The sequence below is a fragment of the Crotalus tigris genome, unplaced genomic scaffold, assembly GCF_016545835.1.
Source record: "Crotalus tigris isolate CLP2741 ecotype Arizona unplaced genomic scaffold, ASM1654583v1 scf7180000018081.1164505, whole genome shotgun sequence".
In the NCBI taxonomy this organism is placed as follows: Eukaryota; Metazoa; Chordata; class Lepidosauria; order Squamata; family Viperidae; genus Crotalus; species Crotalus tigris.
In genome coordinates, this window is record NW_024096813.1 from 86,376 (window position 1) to 98,571 (window position 12,196).

General features: G+C 37.5%; 1 pseudogene; it reads left to right on the top strand.

Annotated features, from left to right (window-relative positions):
* Positions 1-642: 642 nt before the first annotated feature.
* On the top strand, positions 643-1,759 carry LOC120309855 (annotated as a pseudogene).
* The last annotated feature ends 10,437 nt before the right edge of the window (positions 1,760-12,196 follow it).

The following is a 12,196-nucleotide window of genomic DNA, read 5'->3' on the forward strand; positions in this document are numbered from 1 at the left end:
AGCCTACGCTCGGAACTCAAGATGATACAAAAGTGTATAATACAAATATCCAAAGGAACATTTGCCACCAACACCAAAAAGGAGATTTTATTGATTATGCTTAGTCCATACTGGGCTTTTTCAAACCCCTACCTTATTTTCTTAGCATATTTAAACTTTGATGTTTTCTAGAGTTTTTTAATACCTTCATATACTGTATTATTACCCAGAAAATTAAATATTTTATTAGTATAAGCAATTATTTTACTCATCCAATTTGGTACAAAACACATTTTGATATGAAAATGTTCTCCTAGTACTCATCATCTGTTTGGTATTCAATGCACAAACTAGAACTTGTCGGTGTTGACTGTCTTGAGACTCCCTACATTATTCCTTCTTGGAAAAAATTGGTTGATACTCTTTGATACTCTTTTTTTTTCTTACTCATCACATCTCCTGGAACCAATTAACAATGTGTACCAAGGTGCCACTGTATCTGAAAAATATATTTAACAATACATTTAATGAGAATATTTACAAAAATAATAGTTTAGAAAGCAATCTTATGGTGCCAGAGACAACATTCTTGAGGCCTAAAATAGCCCAAGATTTCCCCTTCAAAGCAAGAACAGGACGGCCCACCATTTTGTGCTGCCGAAGAGAGGAGCACGAAGGAAGTCCTTACCAAGAGGTAGCTGAGAAGGAGGGGGCTGGAAGGAGGAGGAGAAAAGGGCAAAGACCCGACCGGGGGTTCGGTGACCAGGGGGCTGCCCGGATGGTGAAATCCTCCCTGCAGCGGATCCCCAACAGTCATTGCTTTGCCCGCGAGAAGGAAGGAAATAAAAAGACCAGTATCAACACCATGCCCACCCTGCCCACCAATGCTGCTTTGAGGAGTTCCAGGGTGTCTTTCAGTTGCTGTAGTAACCTGGGTCCAGGGCCTCGGTGGTGCTCCTGATGTCCCTCACCCACCCCTGAAGATCCCAGGTGGGCGAGGGAATAGTCGGAGGGATCACAATCTTTCAGCTAACTTATTTTATTCTGATAATCGGCTGAATGTAACAGAGGAAATAACATCAAGTAACAGGACAAGAATCCTCAATATCCAATCCAGGCTGACGGATGCCAAACACATCAGTTGGAGAACTGTGTTGAATAACAGCAATTTATATATTGAACTTCCTAATGGCTCCTTGCCGGAGGGGAGCAAAGACAGTTTTGCAGTTCTTCTTGAGTTTGCGGAAGAGTAGCTTCAAGCAGAGCATGTATTTATTTGTTTCCACAAGAACAGAGATGACAGAGCTTCGCTGCTCCATACCTCCAGCTTCTTGGGCTTTAAGATTGTGAGACCAGGGCATCCCCTTGTTCCCAAAAGACCTGACGCTTGCTTTATGGCGTACACATTTGAATGAGACTCTTCTGAAGAAGACTAGATTGCAGTGTTTGCCTTTTAGAGCTTGTTCCTTGTCAAAGATGAATCTGTAGGAATTTTGTCAACATCTTATGCATCAGCATACATGCACACACATAAAATGACTTGCTCTTTGTATGAATTATTGTGACAGCTGCTCTGGTGGTGGGAAAGATGTTGAAAATTTCCAACTTTTGTCATCTTTTCTCTCTTTTTCCCCTGGACTTGTCCACATGTTGTAATTGTACAAAAATAAATGCTCACTCCAAATTAGCAGTATATTTCTTGAAAGTTTAATATTGTGTGTTTGTGATACTGAAGTATTTGCTTTAATTCTAAATAAAAGTTTATATTTTTTTTAAAAAAGCAAGAACAGGACAATACCTTGGGGGGAGGAGTCTGGGACCACTCACCATGGCTGATTCGCCATAGCAACTTGCCATGGCCAACTTGCCGTGGGACAATTCAATGCAGGGTATCTGAACACGAGATAACTGTACTGTTATCCGCCACGGTTTCCTCAACATTATTTTAATTTTTGTCATTCACAATTCATTTTGTCTCTCTTTTAGCACCTTTTCTTTAATTATTCTATTCCACTATTTCTTTGATATTAGTGTAACTCTTGTATTTCTTGATTCACTTAGTGCCTTTTATAAGAGAGGTGAGCCGATTGTGGTGAGCCTGCCATGGTGAGTTGTCCCATTCCGACTTGGCGGAGTGGGGGGGGGGAAAGAGAGCAATCTAACTCATATTCCCATTCAGCCTTTTTTGTAGGTTTATCAGGCTCTTTCTAAAGATGGAAAAATTGGAAAAGGCCAGAAACATGCATGGAAGGAATGGAGCGGAAGTTTTCAGTAGATCTTAAATCCCAACCTTCCATCATACTGTGGCATGTCTTGGGTAGTTTCTGGCACAATGCAAGCAATGGGAGGGGCAGTTTTGAGGCTCTTTGTCAAACATAAAGATATATCTGGATTTGTTGTTATTTTATATTTTATTGGGTTTTGTCATAGTATTTATAATTATCATTCTTATTTTTAGGTTTCCATTGCATTGACTTTTTTCACATGCAAAATGTTTTAAATTCTAACAATTTTGAACTCCAAATGTGTAATTCCAACTATCAGTTATGTTCTAATACTGTTCTAACCATTCCTGAAATGCTCTAAGTTTCCTAACTTCTAAGTTAGGAAAATTGTTTCAAGTTCAAAATGTTTTGATTTGGGAACATTTTTGCACATCCCTCAGACACAACCCAGTGTCTGGTGCAACGCTGCACAGCATTGGACCAGAACCAGAGAACCAATCTCTACCATGGAAACACATTGCATCAATGATTGGGTCAATCATTCTCTTGAAGCCCAACCTAATTATAGGATTTATGGCAATAAATCACTCTAAATTCCTGGAGCAAAGGTACACTATAAATAAATCAGATAGATAATAGATGATAGATAGATAGATAGATAGATAGATAGATAGATAGATAGATAATAGAGATGATAAGCTATATTTTATCTATTCCTCACTCTTCCTGTAACAGCTGGATCACTAAGCTTTATAATAAAATGTTTACTATTGCAAGTGTATCTATATGTTTTGCTTTCCTTGATTTTTTTTCTTTCAAATGTAGAGAAACAGATTCCCAAGGACTTCACTTAAAGTCACAGTGGGAAACCAGCAATCCACAGATCATTTGGAGGAAGAAATTCATATTACTTCTCTAGGTATTCCTGCTCAAGTTGTGGTAAGATTTAAGAAAGATTGTTTTATCTGTTTGTTTGTCTTTATTTGGATTCCTTCCTCTATTTTACCTCTGTTGTCTGAAGGCCATAATAAAATTAAAACTGAACTGAATTCCTCCTCAAGAGCTGTTTGGAACAGAGTGTGTCTGTGTGTCTGCATATGAAAGACACCCATATATGGATTTGGGCATCACCTCAGAGTTAAGCAAACTATAGATTATCATGATCTGGCTTTTGAGAGCTGTTGCTCCAACTCATATTCAGGCCACCAGCTTAAGGAAAACTGACATAAAATTTGTGGATTAAAATCCCTTTTGTCATACAAACAGTTCCATGTGGTAATGGAGGGGTAAAATGTATCCAACTTGATTGCATTTTCTTTTCATTTGTGGAATCAAGTTGGTTAAAAGACCATATATTCAAATGAGAACTGAACTAACATTGATGTCCACCTGAGAAAAAAGGAAACAGAAACACTCTTATCGTTTTCTCATCACCAAATATAAATCTTGCCTTTCATAAGCAGAAGGCTGAATAAAGTCAGCTTTGTGTAAAAAATGTCCTTTTTGCCAGGAAGGCATTGTTATCAAATTATAAAATATGCTGAAGTTAAAATGAGAAGTGATTATTCTCTGTATTGGAAATAACTGTTTATTTTTCCTGAACAGCTGTCTGGAAAACTGACACTGCTTCTTTTTTCTCTCTATAGCTGTCTATATATGTTAGTCCCCTCTGTTAAATTGCTATAATATCAAATAAATGTGCTGATAAAGGACGTTTTGCAGTAATGAATAGAGTTATTCACAATATAATTGACAAATGAATCCTTTTTCTACTTCTTTCCTAGAATATGCACCTTGGATTAGACAAATGTTCTAAACTAGGTAATAAATTGTTATTCTCTCCAAGGAGTTCCCCGATCAGTCATGGTAATTTGCTAGTTATAGTGTATGAAATGTGATATTATTACTCATGTTACACTAGAGGATTAAAAGGCCTACTAAATAAAGTGGTGGTCTTTTCTTGGGGTGGGGCACCATTTTCTTTCAGACAAGTGTAGACAAGTGAAATAAAATTGTTGACCTCAGTCTTAGTATTAGTTTGGATGAAATATTGCTTTAGTACAGCCCTGAGCCCTATCCAGGAAAGAAGAGTTACTAACTGAGAACATTGTCCTGATTCCTTCTTTTCATACTACTTTATGAAGCAGAGATAAGAAATCTGCATTCTTCCAAATATTTATTTATTAATTACAGCAGTTTATATACTATACAATCAGCTTGATTCAAGGTGACATGTGGGCATCAAATGTTGTCCAAGTGATACAGACCTCTCAATAGCTCCAGCCAATGTGGCCAACAAAGAGATAGATGATCTTCCTAAGATTGTAGGAAATCATCAACAATGCCTTCATGGAAAGCATTCTAGAAGATGGGAGCCCAGGGTAGGAAAAAAGACAGTTAATCTCAAAAGAATTACCTTTGATTTATGGATGTGAAGAAAACTAGTTGTTTTTAAAGACAGAGAAGGCTGTTAAAAGGAAGGATTTCTGCTTCACTGAAAGTGAGGAATTAAGAAAAAAATAGTCCACATGTGTAGATCACCTTTATCCCTGGAATTGGCACCAACTGTTCACTTTCTATATAGTAAAAGTGAAGATAGATGCCACTCTCCTGCCTCACTGCAAGCTCTCAGCCTCTACACCATGGCTGTCCAACCTTGAGAACTTTAAGATTTGTGGACTTCCAGAATTCCTCAGCCAGCATGGACTTGAAGTCCACAGGTCTTAAAGTTGCAAGATTGGACACCCTTGCTCTACACCATTGATGTACAGCTTCTGTTGCCTTAAGGGTCCAAACAGGCTTCACAGGGCAAAAGGGGCATAATATGGTCAAAGTTCAAATCTTCTGAACTCCATTTATATGAGTGGAATGATTAAATACACACTCCAATCTGCCACTGAAAAACTGGGACTTTGAGAAATGTTTAATTTTGGTTAAGATATTTCTAAGTTAAGTTAACCATTGGAATAAAAGAAAAAAGTTGTTTTCTATAATGTTTTGCATGTGAGCTTGAATCCTGGATGCATTTCTGCTGTGTAGTATAGACTTTCATTTATAACATGGTGCTCTGTGTTAACAATCAGCTTTTGGAAGCACTGTGCACTGTGGGTATCAACTGAAAATTCTGGGAAAGTGTAACCCTACTTTTAGCCCTCACCACAATCTGAGTGCATTTTTCACTCTCTCTGACCATTCTTTGAATAGTAAAGGAGGTGGTTGTGTAAACAAGCACTCAAAATGTCTCTGTGACAAAGATGTATGAAAGAAATGGGAGTGAGACAGAGGGGAAGTGATTTTCATAAGCAGCAAAGGAGTTCAAAATCCAAGAAGCCAATTAAGCAGCAACATCCTGAATAGGTTTGGACCTGAGTAATGATGGCAGTTGGCGACATCCGTTGACTGACCAAATCAACTAATCCCATTTTCAAAGAAAGCAAAGTGCCTTGACTAATTATTCTAAGGCATGCACAAGCACAAGATGATAAATATATGCTTTGATTTGAAAATCTGATTCTAAATGGGAGTCCCACAATGATCATTAAATGTCAAAAATAGCATATCTTTCCTCAGGTTTGTAGGTTGGGAATAATAACAGAAGCCATCTGTAACAATGTCAGAAACTTTGGGGTTTTTTTGCATACTAGTCCTGTCTGGTGGCTTGCTGAAAAACTCCCTTTGTGCTCTGAGTCACCAACCAGCTACTTGGCTGAGATGTGCTCTGATATTTAGCTGTTCCAAAATTACTCTGTCTGAGGGGTAGGCTTTTTGTGGTTTTAGACAGTTTGTTTACTCTAGTAAATTATGAGAACCCAAGCAGAAATTTCTGACTATGCCTTTCTTATGTAGAACTGTTTCAGCAACAAATTTAAGTGCCGCTGAAAATAAAAGTATGGTATGTCACTACTCATTACAATGATTCCTGTAAGCTTAGAGGCAGCAAGAAAAACAAATAGCCCAAGAATAAACTGCCCAAACTATGTACACTTTCTACAAGGTCTTCTTTGAAAGTCTTGCAGGTTTCTTCTCATTTCTCCTAGAATCACCAATTTGCCTTCAGTGCTGTCTAAAAAAGAAGCTGGCAACATCTTGAGTTATGGTCTTCATCGAGTCAGAGGTTCTGGGAGCAGCAGATGCCCACAAACTAGCTTGCTTGAAATGTTTGGGTTAAACTTTCACTGGTTCTCATCTCTGTTGGTTTTTTCCCCAGGGTGTCATATGTGATTTTTACAACAATGCTGTGAAGTACTTAGGTAATGGTTGTGATTATATAACATGTTAAGTGTGACTTAATGAGGGCAAGGCAGTCATCCAGAAAACACGTCTTTGATAACACAGGACACTACTATTGGCTGCAGTTACTGTAAGTGAAGATGACAGAATATACTATAGAAATGTAGTATTCTATAGCTTTGCTTCAGAGATAGCACCCCATGTTGTTTGGAGGAAGATAAGTAGTTGCTTAGCCATAACCTAACCATTAGTTAAGTTTTCAATTATATGAAAAGTTATATCTAATCAAGAATTAACCATGGTAACCAGCTTCTCATCTAACCACAACATTGTAACATTTCTAGGTTTATATGCTAAACCAAGCCAGATAAAAATCCACATTTTGAGTTTATGCAAAAATTATTAGTTGCTTGACTCAAGGTTACCCGATGAGCTTCAGGGCTAAAGAGAATTCAAATCTGAATTTCCCAGCCTATAATATAGTTTAGTCACTAAACTAAGTTTTATTTAGTCACTATAAACTAAATTGTATGGGATCATTTTCTGGATATGGCCTGTACTGATGGAAAATGTCACTTTGTACTTTCAATACCAGCTTGAAATCCAAAGATAATTAACTGTAGCATCAAATTATATCAGACTGCCAGGGAAAATTGTTATATAGGGCTTCTAACAGAAATGGTAGTTTTATCTCATTTTCCTTCTCTTTTCCATATCAGACCAAATGCCTTATGTTTGTAGCCCATAATGTTACATTCATGTTGCTTCACAAGTGGACAGAACTGGAGCTAGAACATAACTCATATACAATCTTTGAGATGGGGTTGCCATTAAATATATCATTTTGTTAGATTGAATTTCCTTTCTAGTCAAAAGTGTATGTTGTTGTTGTTGTTAATTGCGAAGTCGTGTCCGACCCACCGCGACCCCATGGACAACATTCCTCCAGGTCTTCCTGTCCTCTACCATCTTCTGGAGTCCATTTAAGTTCACACCTACTGCTTCAGTGACTCCATCAGCCATCTCATTCTCTGTCGTCCCATTCTTCTATTACCCTCAATCTTTCCCAGCATTAGGCCCTTTTCCAGTGAGTCCTTCCTTCTCATTAGGTGGTCAAAATATTTGAGTTTCAACTTCAGGATCTGGCCTTCTAAAGAGCAGTCAGGGTTGATCTCTTCTAGGACTGACCGGTTTGAACGCCTTGCAGGAGTCTTCTCCAGCACCATAGTTCAAAGGCCTCAATTCTTTTGCGCTCAGCCTTTCTTATGGTCCAACTTTCACAGCCAGACATTGCAACTGGGAAAACCATGGCCTGGACTATACGCACTTTTGTTGGCAGGGTGATGTCTCTGCTTTTTAGTATGCTGTCTAGATTTGCCATAGCTTTCCTCCCCAGGAGCAAGCGTCTTTTAATTTCTTGGCTGCAGTCCCCATCTGAGGTGATCTTTGAGCTCAGAAAAATAAAATCTGTCACTACCTCCATTTCTTCCCCATCTATTTGCCAGGAATTGAGAGGGCCGGATGCCATGATTTTGGTTTTCTTAATGTTGAGTTTCAAGCCAACTTTTGCACTCTCCTTCTTCACCCGCATCAAGAGGCTCTTTAGTTCCTCTTCACTTTCTGCCATTAGAGTGGTATCATCTGCATATCTTAGGTTGTTGATATTTCTCCCGGCAATCTTAATTCCAACTTTTGATTCATCTAGCTCTGCCTTTCTCATGATGTGCTCTGCATATAAGTTAAATAGGCAGGGCGACAGTATACAGCCTTGCCGGACTCCTTTTCCAATTTTGAACCAATCAGTGGTTCTGTGTCCAGTTCTCACTGTTGCTTCTTGACCTGCATATAGGTTTCTCAAGAGACAAATGAGATGGTCTGGTACTCCCATCTCTTTAAGAACTTGCCACAATTCGTTGTGATCCACACAATCAAAGGCTTTTGCATAGTCAATGAAGCAGAAGTAGATGTTTTTCTGGAACTCCCTAGCTTTCTCCATGTGTATACAAGGTAGCTAACAAAATTAGGAGCTGCCCAGAATCATTTGCTGAGCTAGGCAGCTATTGAAATAGCAATAGCAATAGCACTTAGATTTATATACCGCTTCACAGTGCTTTACAGCCCTTTCTAAGTGGTTTTACAGAGGCAGCATATTGCTCCCAACAATCTGGGTCCTCATTTTATCAATCCTGTAAGAATGAAAGGCTAAGCCAACCTTGAGCCTAGCTGAAACTCGAACTGCTGAACTGCTGGCAGCTGGCAGTCAGCAGAATTAGCCTGCAATACTGCATTCTAACCACTGTGCCACCAAATCAAATTCAATCAAGTTAAATCAAATCAAATAAATAAATAAAATTAGCAATGAGGAGAAAAACAAAAACCAAAAATAAAACAAACATACTACCTTTTCTAGTTTCTGCTTCTATCCTGATCATTAAATTAGAACTATCAAAATTTCTGAAAAGGGATTTTTACCACTCAGGTTTTGAAATTTCTTTTCTTAATCCAGAAAAATTTTCTGAACATTCTGCACATGTGCCCTGAGGGATGTGTATTGTAAAAGGCACATAATGCGGGTCAAACTGCCAACAAAGGTTTTGTTACTGCCATCTGGAGGAAAGGCAAAACGAAAACAAAACAGCTCTTTGGGGGGAAATATAATTTGTGTCACTGCTCATGGTTACCTCCACCCTCTGACAAAATATTGATCTTTTTTTTCTTATTGCAAAAATTGGTCAAAATGTTCCTTCTTCCTGTCATTTCTTTGCCTGTCCATATAATTAAAAAAAATTAAGTCATTTCTTCACAACTACAGCTTTTAGGCAAATTCCCATTAGAAGGATTTCATTTTTTAGAGAATTGCTTGGTGCTATGTTTGAACTTTTAGAGAGGAAACCCTGGAGAGACAGCCAATAAGAAATGATGGGCTACTTCAGACTTTCATAATCTAACATATTCTAACTAGCATGAATTCTGAGAATTGCATCCCTCTATGGTGGTGGGCAGCTAGTTAGAGAAGGCTAGTACATTCATAAATTATTGGAATACAGCACTAATGTGAGATTATCAACCATTACTAAGACATCACAGGGTTTCTCTTGCCTAAAGATTTGCTACTTTATTAGTTGTGCTTTAAGTGTAGTAAGTTAAACAGTTCAGATAATGAGAAGGTCATATTGTTGACAAGAGGCTTCTGAAAATCAACCAAATGCATGAAATGGCATAAAAGCACCAATGAACACAGGTGTTTATTTTTTTGGAACACCCACGAAAATGTATAATTTTGGCAATAAAGCAAAGAAATATTGGAGTAGGATTCACATCTTAATGCAGAAGATTCTCAAAGTGAATATAAAGATAAAACCAGGAACTTTTCTTCTGGGTTTAATGGAAAAAGACTTGGAATTATTATTATTTTTGGAACTTTGATGTTATATATGTTGACGGCAGCAACATAAAACTGGAAGGACACTTTGATTCCTACAATGGATGAATGGTTGCAAAAGTTGATGGAGTTAGCACAGGTGACCAGACTGACTGCTTTGATCAAAGAAAAAAAATACAATTACTTCTGTTTCTACTTGGAAAACTCTTCTGGACTTTGTGCTTGAGGTGGAAAAAAATTGAAACTTTGATTTTGGATTTTACCAATGAATATGTTTGTTGTTAAAGAAATAGCTAGTTTATATTATTATGTAAAATAAAAAAGTTGAGAGTTGATGTTATTATTTTATTCTACTGCACCAAAGAGAGTCCGAAGTCAACACCTTTTCTTTTTTTTTTCCTTTTGTCCAACACTTTTCCCTGACCTTTCCCTCTCTTATTTTCCTACTATTTTCTTTTGTATTTTTGTATTATATATTATAAACTAATAAATAAAGAAAAAAATCACCTAAAAAAACTAAAATGAAGAAAATGTACAATTTTGTAGCAAAATATATTATTTCAAAAATAAGATAAACAATCAGAACAATAAATGATCAGGTGCATATTAAAATATTTTGGGCTGGGATGGCCCAAGATTTTATTGCTTTTATTAACAATGAATCAAATTGTTGTCCTTCATCATTATGACTCTTGAACAAGTATGGTCCAAAACAATCAGCTGGCTGGTCCTTGTAGTTCAGTATTGTACATCCTAATTGTACATCCAAATAGGTTGTAAGAATTGACAATGATCCACAAATCATTGTTCTGCCACCAGACTGCTGTGAATTGTGCTGCAGAGTGCCCTTGGGAGGGACTCCCATCCATTGAAAAGGACACTTTTTCCATTCAGGAACATACCAAAACACTCAGAACTGAACCCTATTACTACTACCATATAAGCACCTTATCCTAGTGATGTTTATGGTCATGGGAAACCTTTTTTGGAATGGTTCTTGTTCTGCTTCCCTGAATAATACAGGCTTGAAATATTCTTCATGAAACTTTCACCCTAGAGAAAGCTATAAGAGATTGGACATACTTCACCAATACTAATACCTTCCTGTCATTCCTAATAATTTCATCTGTATTGAATTAGGCTACTGAGTTTCCTATGGTTTCCTTCTTTATTTTCCACTGTCTCCTATTCTCTGCCTTAATCTTTTTCTGGCCTGCCTTCCTATGCTTCTCATCAGCTGTAGCTCTTGTTGTTGTTATTTTAAGAGCTGGCTTGCGATCCTGTGGTCTATCCTGATGGCATCTCAATTTTCAGCAGCCCGCATCAATACCTGCCATGATTAGAACTTTAGGCATACCAGGCTAGTGCCATAGTAGTTAATCTGTACTACATATTCCCACCAGATGCCCAGGAAGGTTCCCAGATGAAGAATTGAACCTCACATCCATTATCTAATAAGGTTGAACACATCTTTTCATACTTCCTTTTTTCCCCTTTTGTTAGAACATCTAAAAGTAGGATAGACAGCTGACATAAATCATCAGACGTCTTTCTTGTCCCTTCAAGGCACTACATAATTCATCGGGATGCTTGTAAAAAGTGAGCACTCCTGGAATATTGGCATCTAATTCAATGGGTCCCGGGATTAGAATTATGTATAAATTTGGAAGAACTGTCTTAGAAACTATGAACACTGTAATTTGTGGCTAGAATCTCATAAAAAATTAGCACTGGCAACAGATATGTTTGGATAATATTCTGAAATGTAGAGATAGTCCTCAATTTTACAACAGTTCATCTACTGATCATTTGAAATTACAGCAAGAGTGAAAACAACTGTGGCAGGAAGGATCATAAAATGGGGCACCATTCATTTATCAACTGTCTCATTTAGCAACAGAAATTTTGGGCTCAATTGTGGTCGTATGTTGAGAACTACCTGTACATAATCACAATAGGAGAATCAGGATTCAAAAGATCCGAAAACTAAATCCTATGAGGAATAGTTGAAAGAGAATATTAAAGAGAGACCTTATGGCACTCTTTAAATATCTGAATGACTTTTGTGCAGAATATAAAGCAGTTATTTGTTAATATAGACAGTAACAGAGTAATTAAAGAGAACCAGTTTTTGCCCAAGATGAATCTCAGTGTCTAACTCATATCCATACATACTTAGGGAGAGGAAAGCAAAAATGCCTGCTAATAAAGATTAAGAAGATATAATAAATTTACAACATTATTGAAAATAAAGAGGAAGCAGGCTGCATTTCCTACATGAAGGACTCTTGGCAAGGGATGGGCTGCACCTAACGAAAACAGGGAAAAATGTATTTGGAAAAAGACTGGCCCAACTCATCAGGAGGTCTTTAAACTAAAA